Source organism: Kryptolebias marmoratus, linkage group LG12 (genome assembly GCF_001649575.2).
Source record: "Kryptolebias marmoratus isolate JLee-2015 linkage group LG12, ASM164957v2, whole genome shotgun sequence".
Classification (NCBI taxonomy): Eukaryota; Metazoa; Chordata; class Actinopteri; order Cyprinodontiformes; family Rivulidae; genus Kryptolebias; species Kryptolebias marmoratus.
In genome coordinates, this window is record NC_051441.1 from 1,313,060 (window position 1) to 1,332,208 (window position 19,149).

The window sequence follows — 19,149 nt, forward strand, 5'->3', positions numbered from 1 at the left end:
TGGATGGATGGATGGATGGATGGATGGTTGGGTGGATGGATGGGTGGGTGGGTGGATGGATGGATGGTTGGATGGATGGATGGATGGATGGATGGGTGGGTGGGTGGATGGATGGATGGTTGGATGGATGGATGGATGGATGGATGGATGGATGGATGGATGGATGGATGGATGGATGGATGGATGCACTCAGACTCGTTCTTAGAAATATTTGCAGACTAATGAACCAAATCTGATAAATGTTTGTCTCAGACTTTAAAAGTTTCTGCGGAGCCTGAAAGGAAACCGTACGGACGTTTAAATGCGTGTTTAAGGTAAAAACCTCCTTTTCAGCCTTCATATTCGGTGAATAACGACAGTTAATAATCCTGATTCTGAGTGAAAATGAATCACACACACCTGCTGAGCTCAGAGAGCAAACCCTGAATGAGTCAGGCTCCGAAGGCACGGTGGGAAAGCACGGCATAAACCCTGCTCGGATGCAGATCTGTTATCTGTGCTTCACCTGTCAATACCTGGTGTTGGTGGAGGGCAAGGACAGGGCGGAGCTGGAGCTGGGAGTCAGCTCTGATCAGTTCATTTTTCTTTTACTGCGAGGAGGAAATGCATTCAAGCCAGAAAGCTGCAAGAACGATCAAGAGATTAAAAAAGAAAAGCTGATTGTGCAAAATAACAAAAGATGCTGAGTGTTTATTGTGGCTTTCTTTCAGACGATACTGATAATTCTAACATTTAGGAAAGATCTGAACTCAACCAACCTTTTTATATTTTCAGTTATCCTAATCTTTATTTCCTCTGTGCTTAAAAGTGCATTGATGTTGTTGTTGGGAGGTTTAATTCAGCTTCTGCTGTCTGATGCGTCAGATAAACGGATGTTTTGACAGGAAGTTGTTACCCTGCAGGTGTGTTTCCTGTGTTTTTAAGCAGGTATGCATGTTTAACAGGTGTCCTCCCCCTGTGGACACATCTATTGGAAATGCATGCACATAAAAGCAGATTTCATACAGAGTTCCTGCCTCTGCTGCTCATATTTACAGAAAATAAAGTTCATTTGTGCAGGAAGTAAACCCAAACTCTGACATGAATCTGTTGTTTTTCTCGTTTGCATAATTAGATGCATCATATTTTAGTTTAGATGCTAAATGTCCACCAGGACCTGAAACATTTCCACAGTTTTAGGTCAACAGTGAGCAGAGGAGTTTAAGTTTTATAAACTTAACGATCATGTGTCATCTTATTTTTGTCTGAAGGCTGAGTCATCATTCATACCTTTGTTTAGAGGTTTGTTTGTGTTTCAGAACATCCAGCTTGTTCAGGAGATTACAGATATGACTTTTGGTTTTTGTAACTTTTATATTTTTTAAAATATTTACCTTTATTTACAGTTTTTTTCTCCTAAATATGCACTGAGATTTCTTCACATTCTGTCAAGGATAACGTGCTCTTTAAACTCCTCTACAATATATTTGCTTCATTTTTTTAATTTTAGTTTTTGTTTTTACAAAATTGGGCTTCTGTCTACCGTTTCCACAGTTTTCTAATTCTAATTGTTTTAAATTTAAAAACTGAGCGTCAGCTTCTTCAACAAATTCAGCAAATTCATTTTTACCATTTTTCAAGTTGATTTTTTTGCTGCACCTTAACCCAACCACTTAGAATCATTTTAAAGTAGAACTGTAAGAAAATACCTTTACATAAGTTAATTTTAAATGTGCAGAAATATAAAGAAGACTGTGACTTTATATTTAAGTTTTTGTTAACCCTAAACACCAGGTGAGTCTCAGAGTTTCTATTTGAGACACTAAACCAAAGTCAGAAATCTATGAATAAATAAAAGTAAAACTTCCGGATTTGGTTGAATAAACTCAGAAATGTATCAAAAAGACATTAAGCTGAAAAGTGACAAGACTTTCTTTGACATTACCAACAATAAACGAGATTAATCACTTTTTTTCTGCACAATAATACCTCAATAATCTGCGATCTGAGCTGAACCCCGTCACAGCAGCGACAGGAAGCTGATGTGTGGATAGATCTGCAGCGACTTAGACTGAGAAGTGATTTTTAAATTTTTGTTTTCCATATTAAACGCCCCCTCGGCCTGGCGTCGGCGCCGCTCGGGCGTCAGATTGCGAACAGAGGCGAAAGCTTTCCCTGCAGCCACAAATGGATGATAATTGTGTCTAAAATGGCTGCAGAAATTACAACTCCAACCTGAAGACACAGGTGGGGTCTCCTCTCAATGCTTCATTAGCCGGAGCCTCGGCGTGGACGTGTGTGTGGGTGTGTGGGTGTGTGTGTGTGTGTGTGTGTGTGTGTGTGTTGGAGGAGGCTGACCTTTTGGGGGCAAACCTGCAATCATTTGCATCCCACACACACACCGAGCGTCACTCAGCCAGCTCGTTTAAAGACGCACAGATGTGAAGGAGCCAGAGGGATTCAGTGAAACGCTGAGTGGCTGCAGGTTTTCTGCAGGGGGGGGGTTTAGGACCCTCCCTCAGGTGTTGTCCTGGAAAAGCAGCTCCCACCTCCCTCGACCTTAAAGATGGAGAAACAAACGAGAGCTCAGACTTGTTTTGTTTGTGAAGGGATTTTTCTCCGCTCTCATTAGAGGCGGCACCAGCTGGGTGGTTGCAGGAATACAAGATGGTTCATTAGAATAATAACAAACATTGTGTTCGATGTTGGCAGAATTTAACAGACAGCACACTAAAGCAGGTCCAGCTTGTGTTTTATTGGGATTTCTTAGGGTGCAGTTTTTAGACCACAGCCTCCTCCATCAGGCTGCAGAAACCCTGATGGGGATGAGTGGCTTTAGAAAAAAGGATGGATAGGAAAACGGCAGAGATTCTGAGGTCAAATCTGCAATTTCTCTCTAACAGGCAGACGTGGAAACGGGTTGCCCTTGGAACGAAGAGGAAGGGCAGCAGGTGGAGGGTTGGAGTATTTTATTGGGATCTCTATTCTGTGTTTTAGTTGTCTCATATAAAATGAGATGTGTTTTACATGTGCAACAAAAACAGGCGTAAATCTAAAGAATATGACAGTTTGGTCTGATTAGAGTACATTTGCCTGGATTTAAAACTATATTTTGGTGCAGAAGCATCATGGATTCCTGCAGCTGTTTTTATCTGATCTGTCTCCAGTTCAGGCTGTATTTTTGCAGCATCGGTCACTTCGTACCCAAACTTTTAAAGACTGAAATGCGTCTCTTCATGTTGCCTCTGCTGTTTGCTTTCAGGCCACAGATTTATTGTTCAGTTAAGTCAACTTTATACATGAAAACATAATTATGCTGTTTTTAACAAGCTGATAAAAGTAGTTTTAGATGAAAAAGGTTTGCCTTTTATTATATAAAACAGTTTTTGAAGAGCAGATCTTATAATCTGATTTTACAGAATTTCATGACATATTCTTCTAAGTCGTTTCCTTTTTCCAGATGTGTTTCTAGATGTGATGAACCTAAATCTAGTTGAAAACTACTTACATTTAGTGGCGCATGAAGCCTGAGAACATCAACTTTTATTCTTAATCGCTTCCTTCATCTGCAGATGAAGTTGATTTTCTACTGATCCCTTTTTTTGTGAACCAGCTCGGGTTCATCGCTTCTTCCAGCGCCTTCGATAAGAAATCATTACTTTATGACACCAGTTAGGAGTTGGAGACACAAATAAATGATCATAAAGCTGAGATGTCCTTCAGTGAAGTGGTTAAATAAATAAAAACAGGTGCAGGATAAAAAAAGCAGAAAGACTTTTATGTCAGTATCTATTTGCATGTTGTTTGCGGCCTGTTTATGTGATATGTTGATGTAATTTCTGCTTATTATCTGCGTCTCGTCTGTTAGAAGCCCCCTCTGTGGCACCAAGCGCCCCCCAGATGGACTCATGAGGTTCAGGAGTAAATGCCTCCTCATCTCACTGCTTCATACTCCAGAAAACAGGCTAATCACAGAGCAGCAGCTCAGCCCACTAATCTCTAAAAGTCACATTTAGTCTCGAGTTCTGGCACCTGGTCTTATCTGAGGTGGTGTGTGTGTGTGTGTGTGTGTGTGTTTCCTCACAGAAAGTCAGTGGGTTCAATTTGAATTTAAAATAACTCACAGCTGTTTAAACTTTTACCACTTTAAAGGGACATTTTAGCTGTTTGGAAGGAGGGTTCTGTGGAAAAGTTTGAAGAATCTGTTGTAGAAATTTCTTTAAACAATCTATTTCATTAAATGTCAAATTAACCCGAAGTTACAAGGGTTTCTGTTTGTGGTTAATCTTGACAGGACCGAAGAGCTAACAGTTAGTCGGAGCTTAGTGGAAAACTCTAAACCTTTAGTTATTTGCAGGTGGAACTAGCAGCAGCAGCTAGCTGTAGCTCACTGACCTCCATATAGTGTTTTATTTGTTCCCATTTTAATGAAATTCTGTATTTCATGTTAAATTCCTTGGATGAATGCATATCGCCCGCTGCCTTTCATGCCAGACTTTGAGACAAAGATGATTAAAAAAAGTTTTATTCAGTTTATTCTCAGCTACTACCACCTCTAATTTCAGCTATAGATCTGTAAAATGACTGAGAAATTAGATGTGGTGGCCACTCCAGACGTTTATCAGTGGATTACGTTTAATAAAATCCTCCCTTCATAAGATATTTTGCTAACAGACAGACTAAATGAACCCCAAAGAGTTAAAAGCAAAGTCTGGAACAACAAACGTTTGTTGTAATCAGAACTTGAGATGATGAGACATAAAAACTTATTTTTCCTGCCTGGATGAAAACATAAAACCCCGAGGCCGAATATTGAGCTGTTTCCGTTTGTCCAGCTCGTTTCTGCCGACATATTGACCTGCGGATCCGAACACTCGTAAACACCCGTATCTGGAGCACTCATTGTTTCATTCATCTGAGATGACATCGTCGCTCTCTGACACATCTGAATTAGCTCCTTAATGATCTCCACTTTCTGCTGGATTCAGACGTTTCTGGTCAATGAGGTGGAAGAGGGCCGCCTTCACACAGCCGTAATGATGCATGCATCCGTCTCATCTCCTCTTATCGTCAGGATATGAGCTTTAATATGCTCCAGAGCTGCGGCCCGATCCGATCGGATGTGGCTCAGAGCGATTGGAGAGTCGCTGAGCAGCCGAAGCCCCGGCTGTGTCGGATTCTTCCCATTTCTCTCCACTTCCAGACAACAGGCTTCGACGAAATGACTGCGGGTGCCGCCAACTGTGAAATTAATTGAACTTGTGATCCGAAGGGGTAGAGACCAGCATCTGGCCCGAGGATGCCGGTGTGCATCCATGCTTACATTCGCCCAGGACAAAGGAACAAGTGGGCCTGGAGGCGCTGACCGGATCTGCGGTCAGTTTCCTCGACAAGATGTCTCCGGACGCGGTCGAGCTCCACTCGACTCGTGTGACATTGGAGCTGATTGTGCGAGACTTGTTGTCACGCTGCTGGTTCTTGTTAGAGGCGTTGTTTTGGAGAGCAATTGGATTTGTTCACACATCCGAGATGTCAAGCTGAAGATAACGATTCCGAGTTGAGGACAGAATTTCAGGCCAAGTTTACAAAAAAAAGAAAAAATCCTGGAGCTGGTTTTTATAAAGAAGAATCTTTTATTGGCTCAAGTTTTTCTTTGGAATGATGGGATCATTACTGAGTGCCAGACGAAGGTGTCAGGGTCAGAAAACAGGAGCAGTCAGGTGAAATATAAACAAATCTATTTACAAGGAAACAACAGCAAATAAACATTATTACCCAAAGTTTCTGAATAAGGGTTTAAAGCAGGGGGTCTCCAATCCTGGTCCTCAGGGCCTCCATCCTGCATGTTTTCCTTGTTCCTCTGCTCCAACACACCTGATTTAAATCAATGGGTGATTAACAGGCTTCTGCAGAACATGAAGAGGTGATTTAACCATCGGATCAGGTGTTGGAGCAGGGAAACAAGGAAAACCTGCAGGATGGTGGCCCTGAGGACCAGGATTAAAGGCACTTTTTTCCTCTTTCATCTTCCATCTACTTACTTAATATTATTATTCATGTATGTTTTGGGGGCTTTTTTAACCACAGATCAGGTAAATACTGTAATTTCTTTAGTTCGCAACGATGAGGACGTTGGTCCAACCAGAGGAGCACTTTTATGACATTTTAACAGTTTAACAGTTTAACAGTGCCAGCTCGATGCAAATAAATGACAGAAACTCTGTGCTGAAAGCATCCGCTGAAATTATGGAGGGAACAAATGAATTAGGTTTGTCTCGTTTTCCTTTGGGCTTGTGTCCAGAGGCGGATCTGAAGAGGCCCGCGGCTCTCCGGCTGTAATAGGCCGTCTCTTTAAGCACTCTGTGTCCCTGACGTTTTGCAGCTCCGAGCTCCCCGGTCCCGTGGATACAATGCAATCTCCTCTGCTCCTCATTAGATAAGTGCCCTCCAACTCCCATCCAGGTCACATTGCACTGCCGCCGCCGCTCAGGTGGAGACAATGCGGCACAAAAAGCTGCTGGTCAAAGTGTTCCAGGTCAGCCGAATTACACAGAAATGCCGCGTCTCATTTGACTGATTTGGCTGCAGAGAACTCGTCAAACATTTCATCTGCCTGTGCCTCTGCTGTGATGAAGGTTTCTCTGTGGCAGACAGATTTGATGCATCTGTTACTGAAAGATAAAGGATTATTTTATCACATTCTGCCACAAAAAGAAAACTGCCTATGAAGTTTCATGTCATGGTGAGAATTATATGATTTCAGTTTGCAGATTTATCACACAGAAAAACACCAAAAATTATATTTTTCTTTTAGTCTTGGAAAAAGTCAAAGGCTCATATGCTATAAAATATCCTTAGATTTATATTTAAACTTACATTTGCAATAATATTATGATCATTCAGACAAGGGAGTTTATTTAAGAAGATCCAAATATGAAAGAAGTAAAGAGGAATTTGAAATCATACCTGAGAAGACTGAGGTCAATAAAGTTCAGTAAATTTATTTTTATGTACATAAACAAAGATAAACCTGCAGAAATACAGGAAACTTAAACAATATGTGACTAAAACAGACTTAAAAAAAATCAAAAACTCTGATTTATAATTTGTTTAAATTATAATCAATATAATATAAACAGGAATTGAAGAATTTAAATAGTCTTATTTTTTAATGTTGCTAAAAACTGACTTTAACTGTTTGCAGCTGATCAGTATTATTACATGTTTTTAATTAGAACACTTTGTAACCAGTTTTACTTTTTTCTAATAAGTTTTTAATATGCAAAAACAAAAGTAACTGTCTCACAGCCGGCCGGAGGTTCCTCTCTTGTGGGTGACGTAGTTTCTGATCCCTCATTGGGACAGAATCATAAACATTTTGGTTGTGACGCCGACAGCCTCGCCATTTCCCTGCAGCCATAAGTTTCAGTCCGGCGTGAAATAAATCTGAATCTGGTTACTATAAAGCGTGCAGCATCCCGATCTGCACAGTGAGATGTAAACAGAAGAAAACTTTCTGGTTAAACAGCCGAACTTCTGTCATCTGAACGTTTCTTATTGTGTTCCAGACGCCGTGACTCGCTGCTTCTCCGGTTAGAAAGCACCATTTATTTAAGAAATAATAATAGAAAATTAAAACTCTACAGTTGTTGAACAGTTCAGCTGCAGACAGGGACTCTTCTGGTCAAAAATATCCCATAATTCTTGCCACTGGATGGTAGTTTTATGTGAAGTTTTCTTGTAATTTTATCAGCTGAATGAACTGAAAATTAAATTAAATTATTCTAAGATTATAAAACATTTTCTTCTGTTTTATGTTGGGCAAAATAAATAAATAAAACTATATAAAAATATAGATGGGGTTATTTGTCTTTATGTTAGATAAAAAGATTGCATTGCAAAGTTAAGAAAGTAATAATGTTTAGATCTAATTTAAGGTGGAGTTTGGCTGTTCTTAGTTTGGTTTTCTTGGTTTAAAGTTTCCTCTTCTGCGTTCGCTGCTCCTGGTCTGTGGAATCATTTCTCTCCATATGAAGATCTACAGAAAGTCTAAAGAGGCTGGTTGATTGATTGATTGATTGATTGATTGATTGATTGATTGATTGAAAATTCCAGTTTCAAAGTTTACGGAGAGTTTAAAGAGCTGCAGAGTTTTAACCATCAGCTGTTTCTGCAGCAGCACACAAACCGTGGACGTCTCTTTTCTGCGTGCATGATGTATGCATACATGATTAAGTTTATTACCTGCAAGTATGGATTTCCAGATTGATGTTTCCATCTCTGCTGACAGGAGTTCAGCTCTGCAGACTTCAGTCGATCAGATCTGATTGATATTCGAAAGCTTGTCAGGAACTCCATCAGCGCAGAATCACTTTGAACTCCTCTTCACCAACAAGTCACTTTTAGTTAAAGTGTTTGCTAAATGTCAGCGCTGGAAGCAGCTGCACACAAGAAACATTTTAAATCTGAAACAGCAGCAGGTATTATGTTACAAAATAAAACTAAAATCACTCCAGAGTTTGTACTGGAACACATTTCTGATAAATTATGGTGAAACAAACATTTTAGTGCAGCAGAGGAGGAAAACTTTAATGTCTGGTTCTTTCACAGCAGTTCCACTCGGAAACAGATGTAAAATCTTCCCAAACTTTGAGGAAACAGAAGACATAGCATTCATGCCACATTTTGTCTCCCAGAATAATCGCAGACTTGTCTCAGGCATCTTGAACTTGTCTCAAACGTTTCTGAATTCAGTTTCTGTAATTCTGGAGCTCTGAAGGTCACATCTTACTGAGGTACGACTAACTGGTGAACCGCATTCATGGGAGAGTCTCCAGAATGTCTCAAAACTGTTGCAATAGTTCTCAGTTTCTTCTCACGAGTCGCTGCTGGTTTTTTAAAAAACTTCCCTCCAGAGAAACACATCAGTGCAATGTCAATTAAAAGAGAAAATAAATATTTGTCCTGTTTGCAAAACAGGCTAAAATCTTCCTCACATCTCGATGATGCACGAATCAAACCTGAATATTTAGTAAAAAATGAGTCCAAACCTCAGCGAGCAGTTTGTACTGTTCTTTTTTAATTAGAACACGCCGGATGTGTCGTTCAAATATCACGACCTTCAAGTTGAAGAAAAAAGTCTGTCTTTGTTCCAAAAAGCCATGTCAGCCTTAATCAATTAAACGTGTAAGCTTTTAAGCTCATTCCTCTTGATGTTTGTGATCGGCATAATAACGACCTCATTACTGCAAAACACATTTTTATCTTTTGTAATTTATCCTTCAGACAGGCTGAGGTGAAACAAAGGGAGACAGAGCGTCTAACGTGGGTCCGAGTCATTCCGGACCAGAACACGTCTGAGCGAGTCCTGCACCGCGGGTCTGTCGGCGACACACAGAAAAGCATCCTGTGCTTCTACATGTGAAACACATCGGCTGCAACCTTCAGCCGAAAAGGTGCCAAAAAAACAAGAAACGTGACCTTTACTCACGAAAAAACCAGACCTCGGACGTCTTCTTCTTCCATCTGTGCCGCGGCCTTAGAGTCAGAGATTTCTTTAGATGTTTCTGTGTGTGTGTGTGTGTGTGTGTGTGAGAGCTGTTAAAGGACAATCTTCCTGTTTTTGTTTGATAATTGGTTGACTCTTTGGCCTCGGCAGATCCTTGAGCAAGTCAAACTACTTTTCTTGCTTTTCTAACTGACGTCCTTTCAGATTTCAGCTCAGAAAGTCAGATAAAAAAAACATATTCTCATTTTTGTTTTAAGCACCAAACATTTAGGGGAAAAATTAGGAGAATCTTTTGCTTTTGAAGGTATTTTGCTGATAATAACTTGCAGGAACTCAATTATTTTACATCCAGACAATTAAACCTCTTGAGAATTGTTGCAGAAACTTGTCTTTGCTGGAGGACACATTTTATGAATATTATTGTTTTCTTACATTTTTCACACCAACTCTCCTCAAAGTCTGTCGAATCTGACAGATCGATCAAACAACTCTGGTAAAACAGAGGTTTTCCTGTAGATTTTCATGCTTTTGACTGTGAGAAAAGAGTTTTAGATTCAGAGAAACCTGCAGTTTTCAAGCCTTTCTTCCTCTAAATAATGTTGTTCTAATTTTGTTCTTGTCCTTAAAAGAAATGCAGAAAAACAGAAATCTTCTGTTGGAAACTTAAACTCAAAGCATCTAAATTAACCTGCAGGAGAAACGTTTCAGATTTGTCTCTTTCAGTGAAAGATAAAAACCTTTCCTCTTCAGTGCTGTTGCGGCTGCAGAGCTGAAACGTAACCTGATGTTTTCAGGACGCTGCCGTCGTCCCGCCGGTCTCAGATGGAGTTTCCTCGTTCGGTTTGTTTCTGGTGGAGCAGCCTCCACCTGCTGTTTCTGCTGTGGCTCCTTAAAACCTTCAGTGATGAAGAGGAGAGAAGGCTAATGAGGGGTTTTTCTGGGATGTTTGACTTTTACCTGCAGCTCTGAACTTTGCTTGAATTTCTTTGTTCGCCTGAAACAGGTTTAAACTCTAATTCCCTGAAAGTTTTTCTGTTTTTCTCTTTGGTTCATGAAGAGCATCGCATACAGCCTGATTCGTATCATCATGCAGTTTTCTGCTGAGAAAATATTTTTTTTTATTGAATTATATGTTGGAAAAAGAAGCCAATAACACAGCCTCTGTGTGTAATTATATTCTCCCGGCTTTATTACAGAAGCTTCTCTGCAGAAAGTGATGAGGGGTTTGTGTAACCAGCAGCCATGTGTGCAAGAGTTCCACTCAATCACACAAAACAGCACATGGATTTATGTTTACAGCAACTAAAATCAGATTTATGAGATGCTTAGTCATAATTATACCTCGTGCTGTCTCATCTTGTTGAGATAATTTCTCATGTCATGACTTAGAATCCCATAATTTTGACTTAACACCTCGTATTATGAGATTCTAAGTCATAATTATAAGATGCTAAGTCTTAATTTTTGTTGTATTTTTTATTTATGACCTGGAGAATCGTTTTTTTTATTTTATTCAGAGAATGCATCACAAATTTCAATGAAGTTCAAGAAAAATCGTTTGATTTTCGAGTTTTTAATTTTATCAGAATATGAATCAAATATCCTGTGAGTTTATTAGAGTTTTGCTCACAGGGGGAGATATTAGTAGAGCTGCTGCAGCTTTCCAAAACATAAAATATGAATGAATGAGTCTCCACTTTGTGTTGGAGGCATCTTAATTCCTGCCGTTCAATGAAAGATCAAACCTGCTGCTGCTGCGACGTCACGATTCATTCATTCTCCTTCCTGATGGCTTTCATGTTCTCGGTGCAAATGAAATAAACTGTGAAGCCTCCTGAAGTGATGCTGCTCTGGTGGAGGAGCTGCACTTACTCTGGTAATTAAAATGTGTCGGGGAGGAAAATCCTCCGATCAGAGAGCAGTCGTGAAGGAGATCAAACCTTCTGGAAGAACTCTTGACCTCATTAGGAATCGGGAGCAGAGAGGTGTGTTTCTGCTTTGATGCCCTTTCCTCTGACAATGTTCATTTCAGAAAACTACACGATCTTTGCTTCATGACCTACTTTCTGCTTTGATACCCTCACTGCCAAGATCATACACTGAATTAATAACTTTATTTATCTCTGCTGCGCTCTGACTCTCCACTGTCTCCATCTCAGTCTCTTTTATCTGTAATATATTAATTTGGTTCATATCTCTGTAATTTATCCTTCAGCGCCCAAAAGACTCAACAGAACTGATTGACATTCGCTGAACGATTATTTACTGACTCTGTGAATCTAAATCTGCAAAATCAGGAACAAAACCTTGAACTAAAACAACATTTTAAGTTCTCGAATATATTTTGAATGTTTTGTTTCCCCGAGTTTTCTGTGCATCGGTTTGAGAAAACAGAATATTTAAAGAAAGTAGGAATTTGTGAATCTTTTGCATCACTGTCATTAAAACATACTGCAAGTTTTCATAACAGCAGGCCTGAATTAGATGATGTTCTTCTTACAAAAGTACTTTATTCATCATACTAACAGTTAAATACAACCATAAACAGCTTTTAGGATTTCAGCATTAATTTCTGCTTTATTGAAGCTTCTGAACAGCTTTGTTTCTCTTCAACAAGCTGTAAAGCATCATGCAAAAGAAAATACATTTATTTTTATAATTAATTAATAAAATAGAGAAAATAATGCACTAAAAAACAAGCTGTATCAGAAGTTTGTTCCAAAGATGGGTACGAAGCGAGCTGAACAGAGATGGGCAACAAATAATGTGCACGACCTAGAATCCTGTTTTGAGAGTCGTGCACAAAAAGAAATGTTGTGATTTTCAAAAACTGGCCGTGCAAAATGTAGCTGCACAGCTCACTGATCACTTGGTCACAAACACTCCGAACTCGGTGACACTGACTGAAATTTGTTTTTTTTTTTGCAATTTTCTTGCAGTTTTGAGTCACAAACTCGTCAGCAGCACTTAGTTTTTATTCAGGGCTTCATTAGTTGGTTTAAAACACAGTTACACTCATTAAAAAGGTAAAATAATAATAATAATTCATGCATTGACCTCCAAACACTGGCTCCCAGTTAGCTCCGGTCACATTTAAAGCCTTTAAATATTTCTGCACCTTTCGAACCTCTCAACTCCTGACATCCAGGCAGTTCCCAGATCCCAACATGTGACAAAGAGAGATTGAGTCTTTTCCATTAAAGCTCTCATGTGACATTTTCTCCTGACTGAACTCCTTCAGATCCCTCCCGTCTTTGGGAAAACGTAAATTCATCTCTCGTTTTTATTGTTGCATTTCTTGTCAGCATCCATTTGACCGAACTCTGCTTATTCCTTTGTATGAAACACTTTGTGACACTGTTATGAAAAGTGTGTTTAAAATATTCAGATGCTTCTTTACAATTCATGAGGAACATTGGCATGCTGGTCTTTATTGTGTAACCATGGCAACGATGTAGTTTCCTGTAGCGTAGTATGGGAGGAGGAGGTTAGATGTGATGTGGACATAAGCGTCCTGCTGTGTGTGCATCCTGATGTCCAGCCTCGGCGCCGAGGCTTCGCTGCATGTCGGCTGACCAGACGTCAGCACATGCTGCAGGCGTCTCAGAAAGATGAATGATTTAGGAGTTTAAAGAAAATGTGGAAAGGTGAGGTTTTTAACACTGTTGCAGAAAAATAAATGCTTTGTAGTTTTATGGCTTTAGGTTGTTTGCGCCTGTTTACTTGGTCTAAAAGGAGGGGGAGCTAAGAGTAAAAACCGCAGAGAACGGAGTCTGCCTCGCTGGGATAATTGCTGTATGCTCTGAAAAATGGTAGAAACATTTAATCCAATATAACTTTAAATTAGAACCATGTCTGGATGCAAAAATAAGACTATCCAAAGGTAACCACAGCTGCTTGTTACCATGAAATTTGATCAGGTAATGAAGTCCTAAACCGATAAAAACAACCTGAAACAGCATCAGACGAACCTATAGATCATCTTTTTTTAACCTTTATTGCTTTATGTATCAAATACAGGATTACCCATCCCTGGTTCCTGCAGGCGGTGCTCCCCTGGATGTAAAGAGGATTTTCACTGGATCGCTTTGATGCTCTGGAAAGCTTAATGTTGTGTTGATTCCATTGCCAGTTGTGAACTAAATGATGCTCATAAAGTAACTAAGATAGTGTTTAAATTAAAAGAGAAGTCGTGTGATCCTGGCTCCCACTAGGTTGGCCCTAAAAAACCTTCGCTGAGTGGAAAATGAGCGGTCTTACAACAGCTAAAATCGTGTTTCAATTGAGATATCTGAGGTTTAATTTAAAGCCTTTCTCTGCTCATCTGTTGAACTCCTAAAAACTCCTTTTTATTCATTAATCTTTTATATCTCTTCATGCCTTAAAATATCTACAGTAGCTCCACACACATGCCCCAATTAGACTTCGGATCTCAGTAAATATGTAAATCAGGTCCAGCTCTCCCGTTCTGCTCGCATGCAGCTCGTCCACGTCTCTCTGCAGCTACGAGGATCTGCTGCCCTGACGAGACAGACTTAATGACCGTCAGCACCAGGGAAAGTTACGTTTCTCAAGCAGGAGACAAAGAATGTGCTAGAATATAAAAATAGGCTTCGTTTCCACCGGTCAGCTTTGGTACATCCTCTCCTTTCTGCATGTGTGCAGGATTGTTTCTTTCTGTTACAGAGGATTTAAACTTTATGTATTTATTGTAAATAATGAGCACTCACAAAAACAGCTGGGAGAAAATCTGCTCGTTTTTTTGCAGGATTTCAAACACCAGCTTTAAATCAATGAAACAAACTTTCTGTTTCTCCAGTTGAAATTAAAATGTGTCCTGAAGTCCGGCTGCAGGATGATGGTTGGCGCTCGGTCGGAGAGAGTCGAGCCTGGGGTGTGGCGTTGTTGTCATGGTAACCTGCGGCCGTTAACGTATAGAAGTGAAAGCACCGGAGAGCGTCCCAGAAAAATAGCAGGGAAGAAAAAAAAAGTATTTGGTGAGTGCTAAAAGTGTAACAGCATCATGATTGCTTTCACACTGAAGGAGGGTTTCCAAAGTGCTGCGACCCAGCTACCCTTCCAGCAGCAGGGGTTTGTAATCCTGTGTGAAGTGGGCCTTAAGAACCATTCAGTTACAGAGCAATATAATTCCATTTAAAATTTCCAATTAGATAAATTGATTCTGTGTCGAGCTTGGTCTCTGGAGACAACCAGTAGAAATGGAAAAGGAGGTATTTGGGTCAGTGCTGCCTCTGAAATATAACACATCGCTTCCATCCCTGCATTGCCCAGAACCCTAAACAGAATCAAAACCATAATCCTTTTATTTCTTTTTCTCACATAAATGTTTTTATGATGCGATATCTGCACAGAGGAGCATCGAAGGGAGGTCACAGTCTATCTGGTGTTGGATTGTATAAATCGGACCATTACCTGGGCCAACAGGAGCCACGGACTCTCATGACTCACATTAGATTAGAACAAGCTTCTTTCATTGCTCCCTGGGGCAACATTCATCTTGTGGCCTTCACCAAATATTGACTGTAATGGTGACAAATGTGGTCTGCATAGTACAACACTTTACAGCCTATAGTGTGCTCCTCCTGTATAAGGCCAGTTCATTACTGGATTTCATTATACGAGCAGGACAGACTCCTGCAAGATTTGAAAGACACCAATTTACTTTTAACAATATGCAAGGCTGTGGTAATCCCTCACTGTAGACCTCATCAGTGAAATGGATGGCTGTGAATACGGAGCCCATGAATCTTTAACCATCCTGCCCCGTTGTTTTAAAACACCCCGGATTGAGAAGTTGCTTTGCTGGCAGAGCTGAAATTCAAAGCAGAGGCTCTGGCGTTAATCCCGGGCTCTGCGCTGTACCTGCTCACTCATCTGGGTCGCCTTGCAGCAGGTGAGAGATAATTATTTCAAACCTGATCACTCGAAGGCCCTCAACAGGCCCTTTCATTATCAGGAGCTCCAGTTAGCGGGCTCCTGCAGCGCCACATGTTGCTTTATGTAACCGGCGTCCTCATCTACGTGGACAGGTTCTCCACGCGGTGTGCTACACCCCGAGCCTCCTGCACTGCCCTAGTTAAAGGGGTATTTTAAGACTTCCCACATGGGTTCATTTGCCCTTATCTCCTTCTCAAGTTCAGCTGTTTTCCTCTTGAAGCTCAAGTGTCAGACCACAGGAAGGAGCCAGAGGCTGTTGCGCCACCGCTTCAGTGATTTAAGCCCAACATGTTAAAGGCAAGCGCGTTTCTTTGTGAAAAAAAACAAGTTAATGAAAAGTAGGTCATTTAGCTCCAAAACGGAAAGATGTTGCTCGTGTTTCTTAAAGACTGGAAATGTTTCCAGTGACAAATTTATTTATTTCAGTTTATTTATATGAAACCAAAAACCAAAAAACCAAAATCCAAATCATGAATCTAATTCAGATCCAAATTCAATCCAATTATAGTCAGTTTGTATTAGAATACATTCTGTATATTAGTAATAAAAGTTGTTTATAAAGTTAGTTATAAAAGGAAGTTAGAAGATTGGAAACAGGAAGAAACCTCCAGCAGAACCAGAACCAGAACCAGAACCAGGCTCAGGATGAGTGACCGTCTGCCTCAACAAGCTGTGGGTTAGAAAACAAACAGGAAGTGGTTCGGGTGTAGTTCCTATGGGAAGAAAAACAAAGAAAAATCAGGTTAATGACAGCAGTAATTATAGAAATGGAACAAAGAGTGAGTAAAGACAGCAGCAGGGTGAGGACATGTGGACAGTTTGTCCTCCAGCAGCAGAACTAAAGGATCACTCAGGAAACCCAAACCAACCCTAACTATAGCATTTATCAGAAAGGAAAGTCTTAAACCTGGTCTTAAAAGCAGACAGGGTGTCAGAAACTGGAAATTGGAGCCTAATAGCTGAAAGCTCCGCCTCCTGTTCTACTTTTAGAACCTCTCGGAACCACAAGTAAACCTGCAGTTTGAGAGAAGTGCTCTGTTATGCCACCAATGTGACAGATAACCTTTATTAATTAGCATTTTATAATGTTTTTGCACAGTGCCCTGAGACGACTTGTTGTGAACTGATGTGATTTAAAGAACTAGAACTGAATAGAATAAACTGTACTTGCTAAATTTGTAGAAACTAGGTAATAAACTGGAGCATGCTGCAAAAAAAATCATTTTAATTTGGCTGAAATATGTTTTATTAATAGTCAAATGCAACATGGAGCCTAAAGGATGTTTGTATTTGGATAAGGTCATCAAAGGTCTGGAAGAAATCAGTTTTATTTCCAGCTCCCACAGAATCAAGGACAACATAAAAAGGACATTATTGTAAAAAAATAAAATAAAATAAAATGATAAAACAAGTCCTGGATTGTTGGGTCAGCATGGTGCCCCACATTCTGCTTTAATAACCGATAAATAAGAAACTGGAGTAGCAGCACACACAGCTTTATGAATTATACATCTGTCGTCTTCTAGATCAAACCTGTTTTTATAAAAAACACATGAAGACTATGCGTGTGAAAAGAAAAGGAAACTCTGATGTAATGATGTGAACCAGCAGCGACTCTATCGTTTTCAGCTCTGCACAGTTTTTATTATTTGATGCGCTTTAGATGAATGAATGCAATTACAGTAACCCTTTGCTCGAACAGCACTGGAGTCATTTTAATGGCTTTTGGAGAAATTTAATTAGCAGCATATCATTTGAGATCATCTCCCCCTCTGTGTTGTGTTATTTGTGTTTCTCTCGTCAACCTCTGCTCTCTTCTCGGGCCGGCTGGTGTCAGTTGATGATCTCCAGCCGGGTTTCATTCATCAGACTCTCACTGGAAATGAAATATGAATGTGAAATGTTTTTTATCTGCTGGGGCGATAATGGGTCTCGGTTCTCATCGGGAGTGAAAGAGGTGCCGGGCGGCTCATAATGGAGGCTCATTATATCGCAAACTTCTAATCAACATCTCTGGAAATTATTCAATTTAAATCTGCACCCTCGGTCGTCGGAACAAAGCTTGATCCTGTTGATTTGTTGCCCGGATCTTTTTAGAGGTTATTTGTGTTGCGTTGTTTGCTGTGCAATGACAATAAAAAGCACCGAACTGAACAACTAAGATAATAAACTGTGGGTAAAATATGTCCAGGTCAGCTGGTGGGTACAAAAACTTGACCCATGATGGAAAAATAGAGGAAATAATCATAAAAAATGTGCTTCTTGTTACACATTTTACTAACTTAAACAAACATTTACATGGATGTGTGTAAACCAAGCAGTTTTAACAATAAGATTATTTTAAATAAAAGATTCTGAAAGGCAGTTTGCTGATGTTTTGGATTTGTTACCAAAAATTCAACATTTTTATTCATAGTAGACAATTAGTCATAGTGACCTCGTTATATCGTTTATATTTTGTTGTTCAGTTTAATGTCTGTAGCTTTAATTATGAGGCGAAGCCAGCTGATTTTATACAAGCTTTTACCATTTTATGTGTTTCCTAATTTTTTAAAAGCTTCCTTTTCCCTACAAGGAAAAAAAAACAGATTGTTTTTCCTTTACGCTTGGATCTCAACTAATTATTTTTGAGATGTTTATTTCCAAACATGGATAAATAGATGTAGGATTAAGGGAAAAGATAAAGGATTTTTCAAAGATTTTGAAGACAGGTTGCTTGTTAGAACAAAAAAAATTTAAAAATGGCTTTCCTGTGATGAATATTTTTATTTTTACTTGATATGATCAAGTTATCTTTGGTTCAGTTTGGCTGAAAAATCTATCAAAATGTTCAAACTTGAACATCACAGACGTCAGAATCTCAGTCCTGCAGCTCAGGGTCAGCCTAAGTTCTTAAACAGAAGAACTGGACTTCTTGTCCTGGTTCTGGAGAACGTCTCGTTTGAAAATAGGTTCAGAAAGTAAAAGAGAAAACAGAAAGTTTGCTTCCTTTTTATTCTGTGTCTTCACGATGAAGAGCATTTGCTTTCATCCAAATGTATTTTGAATTTTAACACAATATTCAGACACTTTGCAGAAGAAAATGCAAATTTATGCACGTTTCCATCCACTGCTCTGTGATTACTGAGGCAGGTTTATTGAGAGAAGGGCTCGGGAGTTTTTCAGTCAGAACTGCAGAAAATTAAACGTCAGACAAAAGAAAACACGGTGAGTGGCTGTCACAGCGAGGTCCATCTGAGCAGCATCTCTTCACTCAGTGTCAGCGTTTGGAGGAGGATTGATATTTATCCAGACTGACAACCATCCAGAACTGAAGGGAATTCAGAAACTCTCCTCCACTGCTCCTTCTGAGTTTGTTACTTAGCTTCAAACAAAAGATGACAAAACGCTGACGTTCCGACACATTAACTGTAAAAGATGTGGAAAGTTTGTGGAAATAAGAAAAGTCTGATTGTAAAAATGTCTGAAAGTTGAGCCAAAATCTCCAAAAATCCTCAAACTTAAACTGTGATTCTGTGAAAACTGTTAAAGATCTAAAAACCTCAATTCAGGCATTAAAGACCAACTTTCTGTGACCCGGTTTAGAGCTCCAACAGGACTGGGTTTAGAGCTCCAACAGGACCGGGTTTAGAGCTCCAAAAAGGGACCGGGTTTAGAGCTCCAACAGGACCGGGTTTAGAGCTCCAACAGGACTGGGTTTAGAG

The 19,149-nt window shown here is 39.8% G+C and overlaps 1 protein-coding gene and 1 long non-coding RNA gene across 3 annotated transcripts in view; one reads left to right on the forward strand and one right to left on the reverse strand.

Annotated features, from left to right (window-relative positions):
- Nucleotides 1-19,149, forward strand: part of LOC108237781 (protein shisa-6) — a 91,795-nt gene that overhangs the window by 26,349 nt on the left and 46,297 nt on the right. The gene's annotated exons all lie outside the window — the stretch shown is intronic.
- Nucleotides 15,824-19,149, reverse strand: part of LOC119617554 — a 30,549-nt gene continuing 27,223 nt past the window's right edge. Inside the window, exon 4 of the long non-coding RNA XR_005233880.1 lies at nucleotides 15,824-16,158. This is a non-coding gene — a long non-coding RNA (uncharacterized LOC119617554). The remainder of the gene's footprint in view (nucleotides 16,159-19,149) is intronic.